This window comes from Rhinopithecus roxellana, chromosome 15 (genome assembly GCF_007565055.1).
Source record: "Rhinopithecus roxellana isolate Shanxi Qingling chromosome 15, ASM756505v1, whole genome shotgun sequence".
NCBI lineage: Eukaryota > Metazoa > Chordata > Mammalia > Primates > Cercopithecidae > Rhinopithecus > Rhinopithecus roxellana.
In genome coordinates, this window is record NC_044563.1 from 87645045 (window position 1) to 87660707 (window position 15663).

Below are 15663 nucleotides of genomic sequence, written 5' to 3' on the forward strand. Positions count from 1 at the left end.
TTGCTTTGTTGAAAATCAGTTGACTGTAAGTGTTTGACTTTATTTCTGGGTTCTCTATTCTGTTCCATTGGTCTATGAGCCTATCTTTGTACTGGTACCATGCTGTTTTGGTGACTATGGCCTTGCAGTATAGTTCTAAGTCATGTAATGTGATGCCTCCAGATTTGTTCTTTTTGCTTAGTCTTGCTTTGGCTATGCATGCTATTTTTTGGTTCTATATGAATTTGAGGATTGTTTTTTCTAGTTGTTTTTTCTAGAAAAATGATGGTGATATTTTGATGGGAATTGCATTGAATTTGTAGATTGCTTTCGGCAATATGATCATTTTCACATATTCCTTCTTCCCGTCCATGAACATGAGCTATTTTTACATTTGTTTGTGTCATATATGATGTCTTTCAGCAGTGTTTTGTAGTTCTCCTTGTAGAAGTCTTTCCCCAACTGGTTAGGTATATTCCTAAGTATATTTTTTGCAGTTCTTGTAAAAGGGGTTCTGTATTTGATTATCAGCATGGTCGCTGCTGGTGTATAGCAGAACTACTGATTTGTGTACATTAATTTTGTATCCTGACACTTTGCTGAATTCATTTACCAGTTCTAGGAGGTTTTAGGCTGAATCTTTAGGGTTTTCTAGATATACAATCATATTATCAGCAAACAGCAACAGTCTGATTTTCTCTTTACTGATTTGGATGCCCTTTATTTCTTTCTCTTGTCTGATTGCTCTGGCTAGGACTTCCAGTACCATGTTGAATAGATATGGTGAAAGTGGACATCCTTGTCTTGTTCCAGTTCTCAGGGGGAATGCTTTCAACTTTTCCCCACTCAGTATTGGCCGTGGGTTTGTTACAGATGGCTTTTATTACCTTAAGTTATGTCCCTTCTATGCCAATTTTGCTGAGGGTTTTAATCATAAAGGGTTACTGGATTTTGTCAAATGCTTTTTCTGCATCTATTGAGATGATCATGTAATTTTTGTTTTTAATTCTGTTTATGTGGTGTATCACATTTATTGACTTGCAGATGTTAAACAGTCCATACATCCCTGGTATGAAACCCACTTGATCATGGTGGATTTTTTTTAATATGCTGTTGGATTTGGCTAGCTGGTATTTTTTTCGAGGATTTTTGCATGTATGTTCTTCAGGGATATTGGTCTTTTGCTTTCTTTTTTTATGTCCTTCTCTGGTTTTGGTATTAGGGTGATATTGGCTTCATAGAATGATTTAGGGAGGATTCCCTCTCTCTCTGTCCTGTGGAAGAGCATCAATAGGATTGCTACCAATTCTTTGAATGTCTGATAGAATTCAGCTGTGAATCTATCTAGTCCTGGACTTTTTTTTGTTGGCAATTTTTTTTTTTTTTTTTTTTTTTTTTTGAGAAGGAGTCTCACTCTGTCACCCAGGCTGGAGTGCAGTGGCCAGATCTCAGCTCACTGCAAACTCCGCCTCCCGGGTTTACGCCATTCTCCTGCCTCAGCCTCCCGAGTAGCTGGGACTACAGGCGCCCGCCACCTCGCCCGGCTAGTTTTTTGTATTTTTTTGGTAGAGACGGGGTTTCACCGTGTTAGCCAGGATGGTCTCGATCTCCTGACCTCGTGATCCGCCTGCCTCGGCCTCCCAAAGTGCTGGGATTACAGGCTTGAGCCACCGCGCCCGGCCTTTTGTTGGCAATTTTTTAATTACTATTTCAATCTCTCTGCTTGTTATTGGCCTGTTTAGAGTTTCTATATCTTCCTGGTTTAATCTAGGTGGGTTGTGTATTTCCAGGAATTTATCCATCTCCTCTAGGTTTTGTAATTTATGCACATAAAGGTATTCAAAGTAGCCTTGAATAATCTTTTGTATTTCTGTAGTATCAGTAGTAATATCTCCTGTTTCATTTCTAATTGAGCTTATTTGGATCTTCTCTCTTCTTTTCTTGGTTAATCTCACTAATGGTCTATTAATTTTATTTATCTTTGCAAAGAACTAGCTTTTTGTTTCATTTATCTTTTGTATTTTTTTATTTTAATTTCATTTAGTTCTGCTCTGATCTTTGTTATTTCTTTTCTTCTGCTGGGTTTGGATTTGGCATGTTCTTGCTTTTCCAGTTCCATGAGAGATAACCTTAGATTGTCTATTTGTGCTCTTTCACACTTTTTGATGGAAGCATTTAATGCTATGAACTTTCCTCTTAGCAGTGCTTTTGCTGTATTGCAGAAGTTTTGGTAGGTTGTGTCACTATTACCATTCAGTTCAAATAATTTTTTAATTTCCATCTTGATTTCATTGTTGACCCCATGATCATTCAGGAGCAGGTTATTTAATTTCCATATATTTGCATGGTTTTGAGGGTTTCTTTTGGAGTTGTTTTCCAGTTTTATTCCGCTGTGGCCTGAGAGAGTACTTGATATAATTTCAGTTTTCTTAAATTTACTGAAACTTGTTTTGTGGCCTATCATATGATCTATCTTGGAGAATGTTCCATGTGCTGATTAATAGAATGTATATTCTGTAGTTGCTGGGTAGAATGTTCTGTAAATACATTATCTGTAAGTACTGTAATGTTCTGTAAGTACAATATCTGTTAAGTCCATTTATTGCAGGGTATAGTTTGAGTTGCAGGGTATATTTTAAGTACATCATTTCTTTGTTGATTTTTCTGTCTTGATGACCTGTCTAGTGCTGTCAGTGGAGTATTAAAATCCCCCACTATTATTGTGTTGCCATCTATCTCATTTCTTAGATCTAGTGGTAATTGTTTTATAAATTCGGGAGCTCCAATTTTAGGTGAAAATATATTTAGAATTGTGATATTTTCCTGTTGGACTCCCTCTTTGCCTTTTTTAACAGCTGTTGCTTTAAAGTTTATTTTATCTGATATAAGAGTAGCTACTCCTGCTCACTTTCGGTGTCCATTTGCATGGAATATCTTTTTCCACCCGTTTACCTTAAGTTTATGTGAGTCCTTATGTGTTAGATGAGTCTCCCAAAGACAGTAGAAACTTGATTGGCGAATTCTTGTTCATTCTGCCATACTGTATCTTTTTTTTTTTTTTTTTTTTTTGAGTTGGAGTCTCATTCTGTTGCCCAGGTTGGTGTGCAGTGGCGTGATGTCAGCTCACTGCAAGCTCTGCCTCCTGGGTTCATGCCATTCTCCTGCCTCAGCCTCCCGAGTAGCTGGGACTACAGGCACTCGCCACCACGCCTGGCTAATTTTTTGTATTTTCAGTAGAGACAGGGTTTCACCGTGTTACTCAGGATGATCTTGATCTTCTGACCTCGTGATCCACCCGCTTCAGCCTCCCAAAGTGCTGGGATTACAGGCGTGAGCCACCGTGCCCAGCCGCCATTCTGTATCTTTTAAGTGGAGCATTTAGTTCATTTACATAGAATGTTAGTATTGAGATGTGAGGTGTTATTCTATTTATCATGCTGTTTGTTGCCTGAATACCTTGGTTTTTTTTCATTGTGTTCTTGTTATATATTGTCCTGTGAGATTTATGCTTTAAGGAGGTTCTATTTGGGTGTATTTCAAGGATTTGTTTCAAGATTTAGGGCTCCTTTTACAAGTTCTTGTAATTCTTGCTTGGTAGTGGTGAATTCTCTCAGCATTTGTTTGTCTGAAAAAGACTGTTTCTTTCCTTCATTTATGAAACTTAGTTTCACTGGGTACAAAAGTCTTAGCTGATAATTATTTAGCTTAAGGAGGCTAAAACTAGGACCCCAATGCCTTCTAGCCTGTAGGGTTTCTGCTGAGAAATTTGCTTTTACTCTGATAGGCTTTATTTATAGGTTACCTGATGCTTTTGCCTAACAGCGCTTAAGATTCTTTCCTTCATCTTGACTTTAGATAACCTGGTGAATATGTGCCTAGGCGACGATATTTTTGCAATGAATTTTCCAGCTGTTCTCTGAGCTTCTCATTTTTCAATATCTAGATCTCTAGCAAGGCCAGTGAAGTTTGCCTCAATTATTCTCTTAAATATGTTTGCCAAACTTTTAGATTTCTTTTCTTCCTTGGGAACACCAATTATTCTTAGGTTTGGACGCTTAACATAGTACCGAACTTCTTGGATGCTTTGTTCATTTTTTTTTTTAATTCTTTTTTCTTTGTCTTTGATGAATGGGATTGATTTGAAAATCTTGTCTTTGAGCTCTGAAGTTCTTTCATCTACTTGTTTGATTCTATTGCTGAGACTTTCCAGTGCATTGTGCATTTCTCTGAGTGTGTCCTTCATTTCCAGAAGTTGTGATTGTTTTTTATTTATGCTATTTCACTGAGGATTTTTCTTTTCATATTGTTTATCATGTTTTTTTATTTCTTTAAGTTGGATTTCACCTTTCTCTGGTACCTCCTTGATTAGCTTAATAATCAACCTTCCAAATTCTTTTTCTGGCAATTCAGAATATTTCACCTTGGTTTGGATTCATTGCTGGTAAGCTGGTGTGATCTTTTGGGGGTGTTAAAGAACCTTGTTTTGTCATATTACCAGAATGTTTTTTCTGGTTCCTTCTCATTCTGGTAGACTATGTCAAAGGGAAGATCTGGGACTCAAGGGCTGCTTTCAGATTCTTTTGTCCATGGGGTGCTCCCCCACTTCCCCTAGGGATGGGGCTTCCTAAAAGCCAAACTGCAGTGATTGTTTTTGCTCTTCTGGGTCTAACCACCAGCAGAGTTACTGGGCTGCAGGCTGGTACTGGGGAGTGTCTGCAGAGTCCTCTGATGTGATCCATCTTCAGGTCTTGCAGCCATGGATACCAGCACCTGCTGCAGTGGAGGTAGCAAGGGAGTGAAGTGGACTTTGTGAGGGTCCTTGCTTGTATTTTTGTTTAGTGTGCTGGTTTTGTGTTGCTTGACCTCCAGCCAGGAGGTGGCACTTTCAAGAACGCATCAGCTGCAGTACTACAGGAAGGATGCAAACTTGCCCTTGGGTCACGTGGTTAAGTACTCAGATTTCTCAAGCCATGGGCAGGGCCATAAAGCTCCCAAGAGATATGCCCTTTGTCTTTGGCAACCAGGGTAGGTAGAGAAAGACCACCTGGTGGGAGCAGAGATAGGTGTGTCTGAGCTCAGCTTCTCCTTTGGTGGGGCTTGCTTTGGCTGCTGTGGGACATGGGGGTATGTTTCCCAGGCCAATGAAGCTATGTTCCCAGGGGGATTATGACTGCCTCTGCTAAGTCATACAGGTTGCCAGGGAAGTTGGGGAGAACCAGCAGTCACACGCCTAGCCCTGCTCCCATGCAACCCACAGTCCTAAAGGCTAGTCTCACTCCCTCATGCCCCCCAACAGCACCAAGCCTATTTCCAGGCAGCTAGTGCCCCAGACCACCAGCCTCCCTACTGAGGAAGCAAGCTGACTCAGAGTTTTTTGATATCTCAGGGAGCCTGCAGCACCCATCCAGTTCCTTCAAAGCGTCTGTGGATTTTCTCAGCTTTCCTGGTATGTTCCTGTGGTAGTTCTTGGAGCAAAAGTTCACAAGGTGAGTCTCCACATGCTGCTCTGTCTGTCTGACTGGGAGCTGCAAACTGATCCTGCCTTCTATCCGCAAATTCTTTTGACTCCTACCCTTAAGTAATCGATTTGGGAAGTCTCATAACACAAGTGTTAATGACAGTTTTAACACTCAACACAACACGTTGTAATACTTTCTGTATCTACTTCAGGCATTCAATTATAAGCTCCTAGAAATGAGTGATTGTGCCTGATCTTTGTGCCTAACATCTAGCACAGCAACCAGCACGTAGTAGGCACCCAATAAGTTGTTTTCAACTTACGAACACATACTCAAATTAGATAACAGACATAATCCATTACTGTGAATGTGAACTATGTAGGGTTTAGGATTTATAATTATGATCATGGTCATGATATGGGTGGTGTTGGTGGTGGTAGTAGTGGTGGTGATGGTGGTACTGGTGGTGGTGGTGACGGTAGTGGTGATGGTGGTACTGCTGCTGGTAGTGATGGTGGTGGTGGTGTTGATGGTGATAGTGATGGTAGTGGTGATGTGGTGATAGTGGTGATGGTGGCAGTTATGATTATGGTGGTGGTGATGACGGTGGCGATGGCAATGGAAGTAATGGTGATGTTAATGATGGCAGTGATGGTGGTAGTGATGGTGGCAGTTATAATTATGGTGGTGGCGATGGTAATAATGGTGATAGTGGTGGTGGTGATAGTGGCTGTTATGATTATGGTGGTAGTGATGGTGATAGTGGTGGTAATAGTGGTAGCAGTGGCAATCCTGGTGGTGGAGGTGGTGGTGATAGTGGTGGTAGTGGTGGTGGTGATGGTGGTGGTTAAAAAAAAAAAAAAAGAGCAATACTGGGACAGGGGGAAGGGAACTGAGGATGCACATCAGCCCTTCTGCTCCTAAGCCTAGCAAAAGATACACCTACACCAATTAGGGACATGAAATTTTCCACTACATTTATCACCTACCCAAATTTGTTGTTCCCAGAATTGATGTGATTGATACTATTGCTTTTTGTGAGCTGATATGAGATAAACGTTGGTAAACCATAAGCAAGTTTAATTCCCTGGACTTTCAGCAGTGAGAGTACAGAAATTACACACTTTAGCCATTAGATGGCAGTAAGAATTTAGTCTGTCTTTTGGCATAAAGAACCAACTACTTCCGGAGCTTTTATTCGTCTAGGGCTTGGAGGCTTCACCCTCAAGCTTCTTCTTCGATCCACTTCCTTTGTCCTTGCCACCCTGTCCTCTGGTCTCTTAATTTGAACTGCTTAGTCCCTGGAAGCCCTGTAATATCATGGGTCTCTACCCTTCCCTCTGTTTTACACATCCTACTTCATCCATTTGTGTCTGTCTCTTCCTCAGATACAAACCACATCAGCACAGGCCTGTGCCACACTGATTCAATCTCTCTCTATTGGATTTTTTTCATGAGACTTCAAACATTCTGCAGTCTCTCTAGCTTAAGAAGATCCTCCCTGGACCAGGCAGCCCTCTCTAGGTATTGCTTTGTAACTCTGTCCCCACAATTCAGACTCCATTTTGAGCCTGACCTATATACCCCACCTATTGACTGATTTCATGCAGGCATCTGACACCTTACTTATTCAAAACTGGATTTTACCCCCAAAAGCCTTCCCTTCCAGTGATCCATATCTCAACAAATGGAACCCCCATCCACTCTCTCCCCCAACCAGAAAGGTAGGCTTATCTCTGACACCTCTCTCTCCTACCCTCTCCCCACATAAAATCCTTACCAAGTCCTGTGAATTTGGTTTCTTAAATATGGGTAGAAACATTCACATTGCTGCCTTTCCACTGCAGAGGTGTTAGGGACAAGCGCACCTTTCTGGTTGGAGCACAGAGTGGATGGTGGTTCCATTTGTCAAGGTAAGGAACACTGGAAGGGAAGACTTAGTCCAAGCTAAGCTAAGGTGAAAGTCCCACTCTCAGCTGGGCCACAGCAATTGCCACTATCTTGCCTATTATCTTCTCAGCAGCCAGAATGATGTTTTAAAATGCAAATATGGCCATGTGACTACTCAATGTTAAACCATTCCCTGGCCACCTATTGCTAGTAGGTGAAGTTCAAAGTTCTTATTGTACCTACAAGACTTTGCACAGTCTGCCTTCAGCTTATCGCTACATCCTACTCCTCCCTCTCCCTCTCCATCCTTCTCCCGTTCCTGAAGTGACATCAAGCTCCTTGATATTCATGCCTTCAAACACTTTATTTCTTCCAGATGAACTGCTCCCTCCTCCACAGCTGGGCCTGGCTAACTCCCATCATCCTTTAAGACTCCATTTGAGTGTTACTTTCTCAGGGAGGCCTTCCCTTTCATCAGCACCACTCCTCTCCCTGCCACCCCTCCAGGTTAGATAAGGTCTTCCTATTATAATCTCAAGGTATTTTGTGTTTTTTCTTTATAACAGTTATCATAATTATAATTATGTTTTGTTATATATTTATCTAATAATCATCTCTTTCATTAGACTAGCTTGCTTATCTTTGTATTCCCAGCACCTGGCACCGTGCCTAGTACATAAAAATTGTTCAACAAACATTATTGGTTAAAGATTAAATGGCTTTTTTTTCCTCAAACTGGCCATTCTCACTTTCACAGTGTCTTGGAAGAAACTGCTAGAAAGTAACAGCCCAATACACACACACACACACACACACACACACACACACATACAGAGAGAGAAAGAGAGAGAAAGAGAGACATACACACAAATATAGTCTCTATACAAATAACACTCATCCTTCACTACTTAATTCAAATATCACATCAACAATGCAACCATAAGAAAAAAACTAAAAATAGACATTGTCTTTGGGATGGGAGAAAGGGCAGAATCAGGAAGCATCTTGAGGATATTACTGATGAAAGTTTGAAGAGCTTCGAGGAGATTGTTGATGTAGAACTTGCAGACAGTGAGGAAAATGTTATCAGATGCTGGATTAAAGGATACCCAAAAGATGCCTTGGCCAAACAGTTAACAAAATCATCACTGCATCAATGTAGAAAATAAAAAATATACCAATAAAATGGCAAATCTGCCTAAGGATATTCCCAGGCAGAATATCATAAGTGCTGATTTTTTTTAGCTACATATAATAAAATACTAGGAGAGAAAAATAAGCTAAAGAACAAACTGTTAAGTTTTTTAAAATAATATAGAGAAATATAAAGGATCCAGAACTTGCTATATTCAAAATAAATATGTCCTTCATTCCCAGTCTCTTCCAGTGAATGATTTTAAAAGAAAGAAATGGTTTGGGGGCAAAGATCAAATTCAGGGAGTGGTTGTAAGACCCTTTGTTAAAACCGTAGAAAAACCTTTAACAAAAAAGAACTCCATTTTTTTTGTTAAATCAAAAAACTTTTACCTTTTTTGTTAAATCAAAAAATTTTTTGCCTGATCAACAGAATACTGTGGAAATGACATTGCTCCAGTTTCTTGGATCAGACCTTGAGTGCCTGGCAGCTTCCAGAATATTCAAACACTCACCACGGTATGTGTCATTTTTAAAAGGAGGAGTTGGGAGAGTTTGTGTGTAAATTTTCTGTTGATGATCCCTACTAAAGACTTGCTAGGTCTTCTCAACAGTTCATTACTGTAATGAACAACCAAGTTATTTGCCTCAAGCCTGGTCAGGGGTCTCCTGGAATAGCAAAGTTATGTTAATGAAAACAATGAAATGATAAAGTAATCTTAATGTAGATGGTAAGTTATATGGGTTTGGTAGTTTGGGTCCCTACAGTTTTCATTCTATATGAATTAATATTAAAAGAACTGTCAAAATAAAAGTTGCACTGGGCAAAGTTGAACAGGCAAGAGATACTTTATTCAAGACTATTGCAACAGGGGAGAGAGATTAAACTCAACTCAACTAAAACAAAGGCCTTTAACAGCTGGAGTAGAGGGAATCATAAGTCAATGATGTTCACTAATTGGCCTTACCCAAAGCAAACTTTCTCTGCTTATAACAGGAGGTAACTTGGAGCAAAATGTCTACTCAAGTTAGGCTCCTATCCTCCCATGGAGACTGGAAGATAAGGAGCTATTTCTTTTGATGTTTACATTTAAAACTAGTAAGAGGCTTCTAAGCAGATTTACATACATTTCAAAGGAGGCAGAGAAAAAAATTGCAATTACAAGTTTTCTCAAGTGATTTAAGAAAAGGAAGGTCAGGGACCTATAGTCAGGAAGAAAAAAAAAAATCTGTCTTAAGTTACTCAAGCTGAGGGAAATGTTGAAGGCCATCTTGATCAAAGCTTTCCTGATATTTAAATTGAAGGAATTTCCCTATTTCTGCACTGCATTATTTGGGCTACATTGTGCTGTTGTTCTTATTGCACAAGCTTTTGGTGAGTTAGTTTGAATAATGTGTCTATATGTAATTTGAATTGGGAAATAGGTGGAAACAGTAATTTGAATTGGGAAATAGGTGGAAACAGTGAAGAAATGTCAGGTAATTAATTCTGACCTCTTTCAGATGCTCCTTTTCCCAAGAAGATATAAAAGTATAGTAATAGATACTAGGGCCGGGCATGGTGGCTCACACCCACCTATAATCCTAGCACTTTAGGAAGCCAAGGTGGGAGGATTGCTTAAGCCCAGGAGTTCAAGACCAACTTGGGCAACAGAGAGAGACTCTGTCTGTACAAAAAATAAAAAAATCAGCTGGGTGTGGTGATGCACACCTGTAATTCCAGTTATGCAGGAGGATTGCTTGAGCCTGGGAGGTCAAGGCTGCAGTGAGCTGGGATGGTGCCACTGCACTCCAGCCTGGGCAACAGGGTCAGACTCTGTCTCAAAAAAAAAAAGAAAAAGAAAATAGATACTGGGAGCATGGCCAGTTGTAACTATGCAAGGGAAAGGACAGGCCTGTGAGCTGTTAGCAGTAAGCAAATCAAGGGACTTCAGAAACCCAAAAAGCTCCTTGTGTGAAGTTGGCTGCAGAATTTGACCCCAGCCTTCACATGTCACAGGCTATATTAGTTTGCTATGGCTACCATAGCAAGATATCACAGACTGGTGGCTTAGACAGAAATGTATTTCTCACAGTTCTGGATGCTAGAAGCCCAAGATTAAAGTATCAATAGATTTTGTTTCTCCTGAGGCCTTTCTCATTGGCTTTGTTGACCAAAAAGAAGAAACTGAGGCAAAGTAAATATAAGCAGAGAGTTTATTTGGGGCCAAGTTTGAGGACTGCAACCCAGAAAACACAGATTCAAGTTGCCCTGTATATGTGCTCTGGTTAACAGCAGTCATATGTGGAGTTTTTTATTGGTTTGCATCTTGTCTGTTTTTCTAGAAATGAGGTCTCCCTGTGTTACCCAGTCTCATCTCAAACTCTTGGCCTGAAGGGATCCTCCCACTTTGGTCTCCCAAAGTGCTGGGATTACAGGCATGAGTCACCATGCCTGGCCCTATACAAGGGGTTTTAAAGGAAAAAAGAAGGGGCAATTACTAAGTTGTTTACTAAAAATTTGTGTTAAAATAATATAAGCTACTAATTGACTATACATTGTTCTTTACATCACAAATTCCAGAAACATGAAGATAATGGGTGAGGGTCACATTGTACAACTTGTGGTGACATTCTCAGTCACTCCTCTGGGGTTATATCATTGATGAGCATATAACCCTGCCTTTTTTTCCCCCCTCAGGGTAGAATTTATTAATAAGTTATGGTACATTCATAAAATGGAATACTGCAAAGCAATGAAAATTAAACTACAGCTGCCTACATCCATATGGATGAATTTCAAGCCAAGGAAGAGCATATGCAGAATAAATCCCTTTATATAAAGATTAAAAACAGGCAAAACTAAGCACTCTATTATTTAGGGACATGTTACTAGGTGGTAAAAACAATAAAGAAAACTAAGGGAGTTATTAACACAAGTTCCAGATAGTAATTTCTTCTGGAAATGAATGATTGGCATGCAATCCAGCAAGAATGTATCCAGGGATTCTGAGGTATGTAAGTTCAAACACTTGGCTCATTAGTAGGTACATGAATATTAATTATTGCTCCTTAAGTTATACATACATATTTCCACATACATTTTTGTATGTATGCTATATTTTCAAAATAAAAATAAAGACATGACCTACAGAGTATAATTGTAGGCACAGGGAAGGGTGGGGGGCTTTGATAGAGATGTTGGGTCAGTGGCAATGAAAATCACACCAATGTATACTCTATGGTCAAGTTATTAATCCACAAAGTATGGATTTAATTAGTTAAACTCTCAAATGACAGTCTTTCCCTTCTTAACAAGTTCTTGAGAGCCAGCTTGTTAATCCCCCATTCTGGTTACATTTCATTAGGATAAGCATTTGAGACATCTTTGCTGGCTTTTTACCACATGAGACATTCAAAGTATAGGCTTTTTATTATATTCTTTGGAAATAATTATGACAGACGATAAATTTCACATACCATTAATAAATTATGTGGCTCTGGGCCAGGCGTTGTGGCTCACGCCTGTAATCCCAGCACTTTGGGAGGCCAAGGAGGGCAGATCATGAAGTCAGGAGATCGAGATCATTCTGGCTAACACAGTGAAACCCATCTCTACTAAAAAATTAGTCAGGCGTGGTGGCGGGCACCTGTAGTCCCAGCTACTGGGGAGGCTGAGGTAGGAGAATGGCATGAACCTAGGAGGCAGAGCTTGCAGTGAGCCAAGATTGCACCACTGCACTCCAGCCTGGTCGACAGAGCGAGACTCCATCTCCAAAAAAAAAAAAAAACATTGTGGTCCTGAAGAATTTACTTAATTTGACTGACCCTGTTTCCTCGTCTATAATTAATAGCAGTGTGGCAAAGACATTTATTGCTATTGATGATAACGCTGCCTTTAAATTATTAACTCTGGACTTGGGTGTGAGGGACATGACTGAAGACTCACTCATGTCTGTCTGGGCCTGATAAACTCTGCATATATCCCATTCTTCAGACTGCTATGAGCTACTTTTCTCAGCTAGCAGATGGTCATCTTCTCACTGTGTCCTTACATGGCCGTCCTTCAGTCTGTGTATTGTCTGTGTTCTAATCTCCTCTTCTTATAAGGACACCAGATTTTTTGGATTAAGGCCAGCCCTAGTGACCTTATTTTATTTTAATTACCGCTTTAAAGATGCTAGCTCTAAATATAGTCACATTCTGAAAGTTAGGACTTCAACATATGAATGTCAGGAGACACAATTCAGCCCATAGTGCAGAACATGACTAAAAGTGAGACTTGCCTGTCACTCATGTTTGAAATGCTTGTTCCCCAGTGCCACAAAAAAATAGCACTTGAACATAAATTTAATTTTCTCAGCAAGGCCCATTTTTGTTCTCTGCAGAAAGGGTACACTCGCCAGCAGTTTTGCCATGAGAGTACACCGAGCAAAGGAGACAGGGTAATTTATAACCTGACACATCCACCCTACTGCTGTGTCCGGTTTCCATTGGCTGGAACGGAACCTCACTGTAACCCACATGGACATAGGGGGACTGAACAAAGGGGGCAAGCACTGCAATAAAAGACAAGAGATGAAAGAGTATATTTGGAAGAAGGGGTCAGAGGGCACCTTGCCTGTGACAAGGGCCCTGAGCTTTACACAGCCCTCCATATTTATTAGGCAACAGAGATAGGGAGAAGCAGGGAATGTTTGTTGGCTGGCATCTTGATTCACAGCAGACTGACAAGACTTCATTCTTAGAACAATAGGTGCTAGATCTCTCAAAAGATAACTTCAGGGAACCTGGCACCAGGGAGTGAGGCCCTCAGCAAACCTTTTGGTGGCAGGGCAGTGTGAGTTTGCCCACATCCTGCATTCATGATAAACAGTTTGCTGTTTGATTATATAGCCTCCAGTGTAATACTAAATTGGTCATGTCCCACGGGTCTTTAGCTCCCTGCATATCCACTTTTTTGTTCATGTATTAATTGAAAGAATGTAAGACCAGACTGGGTAGCTCTCATTCTCCGATTGGCGGTCCATCCAATTTTACAGAAAACGTAGCATTAGAACAGTGTCATGACTCTGGCCCGCCTTCTCTCTGTCTTTGGACTCAGGCTTAGCTGGCTCATGGTTCACACCAGAAGGACGAGACCCATGATTGGCCATCCTGGGTTCCTCCAGTCTCTCGTTCCATGATCGTACGCATCTTCAGGGCCCCCACAGGGTTTGTTCATCTCCTGTAAAAACACTAGTGTATCCTCTTCCCCATGTTAGTAAATCCACCAGACCTTTCCATTGTCCTTCTTCCAGGGATTTCCATAACACCTTCAGATAAACTTTCTTCTTTTCCTCTAACACTTGCCAATGTCTTTCCACTAGAGTCTTACCATCCATGCGAGGAGTCAAAAAATTTAAAGTAAATAAGGTCAAATGTAGTTTTGATCAAGATGGTAGTTGGCCTCTTATACCCCCTTTTTTCTTTTTCAACATGCATTGTAATGTTTGATGTGCCCACTCTATAATGCCTTGTCCTCTAGCATTATAAGGAATTCCTGTTTTATGGGTTATAGCCCAGAGCTGTAAGAAATTTTAAAAAAGCATGACTAGTATAAGCAGGCCCATTATCAGTTTTTAATTGTTTAGTTATCCCCATATGAGCAAATGATGACAATGTCATCGTACATGACCAGCTGTCTCACCTATTTGGTATGTAGCATGCAGCATCTATAGTCACATGAACATAGCTAAGCTTACCAAAGGTAGCTATGTGTGTAACATCCATTTGCCAAATTTCATTTGGAGCCAAACCTCGTGAGTTACAGACTTCTACAGGTGTGGCTCCAGGGACATGCTGGCAAGTAGGACAGGCTTGTATTGTAGCCCTAGCTTGGCTGCAAGATAAATGGAATATGCAAGTAAGGGTGGAAGTATTTTGGTGCAGAAGCACATGAGATGTTTGAGCTTGCTGAAACACAGAACCAATCAATTTCTCTGTTTTATCATTCCCTAAGGAAAATGGTCCAGGAAGTTGTGTGTGAGAACGAAGATGAGAAATATGAAAAGGAGTTGCACGAGACTGAATAACTTGTTGAAATCTTAAAAATAAACAGTTCTGGGTCTAGTGTACTTTTAATTGTAGCAGTTTCTATGCTACTGGCTACATTTACAATGTAAGCTGAACCACAGACAATGTTGATAGGATCTGAAGTTGTGAGCTGTAAAACCTGAGTGACTGCAATTAGCTCTGAGCATTGAGCTGAAGCCCCAGAGGTCATTATTGTTTGAGTATGTTTAGGTCCATAGATAGCAGCACAACCTCTGGAAGAGCCATCGTAAAATAAGTCTGTCCACCTGGAATAGGCTTGTGATGAGTAATCACAGAAAGAGTGAAAGAATGGATTTTATGAAACTGTAAAATTTTGTCTGAGGGGTAGTGGTTATCTATAGCACCCATGAAATCTGCAAAAGCCGTTTGCCAAGCAGTCAACATTTCCCAAGCTGCTTGTTTCTGGGAGTCTAAAGGAACAATAATTTTGTCAGGGTCATATCCCATAAGCATTTTTGACCTATTCCTGCCCAAAGTCACAATTTGTGTAATTAAAGAAAGATAAACTTGCAAGGTGTTGACTGTTTGATTAGGTAGAAAGAGCCATTCTATTACTGTTGCAGACTTGTCTATGAACTGGCCCAAAAGTCCTGTTGGAGAGTAGGGAGTAGCAAGAATAAACAAAAGCAAAGGTTTTTGCAGTTGTAGCTGTGAGGCATGTCTCTGCTATAACATTTGCTCTACAATCCGGCTTCTGCCTCTTTAGTTAGTTGCCACGGGGAATTTAAAGTAGAATCTCCTTGCAGGGTTTGGTAAAGATGTGTAAGCTGATAGGTAGCAATACCTAACATCGGCCATAGTCAATTAATATCTCCTAATAATTGTTGAAAATCATGTAAAGTCTGTAACCTGTCTTTACAGAGAACTACTTTCTGAGGACGTACACTTCTCTCTGTAACAATAATTCCTAAGTGTTGGTATAGGGAAGTTCTTTGTACCTTTTCTGGAGCTATTTTGAGATTCCATTTAGTCAAAGGTTGCTTCGTTTCTCTGAATAACTGATGTAGGATTTGATCTGTAGGAGCAGCCAAAAGAATATCATCCAAAAAAGAATGATGTAAGCAGTAGGAAACATATTCCGAGGATCCTTTAATGCCTGTCCTACAAAATGTTGACAGCGTAGGAC